Consider the following 727-nt stretch of genomic DNA (forward strand, 5'->3'; position numbering starts at 1 on the left):
CCGAAAATAAACTGAACGGTCGTGTCATTTAGCGTTAATGGCAGTTACAAAGGTTTCGACAAATTAGAATGGTAGCTCTCGTCAGGCTCACGGATGATTTTGTTGACGATGTTGGGAACGTGAGTTTTAAAGCCATTTAGAATATCACTATTCATGAAGAAAACATCACCCTTAGAAATTAAGTGTTATGAAACTAAAAAACCAATGCTCCGCTTTTCTTTTGCATATTCCTATATACAGTATCTAGAACCCTGCCTTGCAATTGCCCCTTTCAGGAGCTCATTCCGTGAGTAATGGACTGGCTTATCAATATTAAAACCCGAACACCTCCCCCCTTGGGGAAAACTGGGGAAATGTGGGGAATTTAAAGGCTGTTGAAGGGGTTTCTTTACCCCATATATGTGAGGATTTTTGCGTAATTTATGTGAAGTATTGCTACTACAATGGAGATTGCGGTGGGGATTTGACATAGTTCCCAGATCTCATTGATTCGTTTTATCAGGCTATAGTTTTGCCGTGTATTTTTCTCATTAACCTTTAGGTATTAACTGATTTTCATTATCACCTATTTTATGTGAACTGCCGGTGTGGAGTATGTTTTTATTCTTGTTGTTGCGCTTTTGGATTAATTTCTCTTTGTTTGGTAATTTGGAAACAGAATGTGCCGGGATTCGCCAACGCTAAAAATGCCTTTAATTTGTTTTTCGTCAGGTTCTTTCTGTAACAA

Source organism: Pavona decussata, unplaced genomic scaffold, assembly GCF_977016875.1.
Source record: "Pavona decussata unplaced genomic scaffold, jaPavDecu1.1 SCAFFOLD_133, whole genome shotgun sequence".
NCBI classification, from domain to species: Eukaryota; Metazoa; Cnidaria; class Anthozoa; order Scleractinia; family Agariciidae; genus Pavona; species Pavona decussata.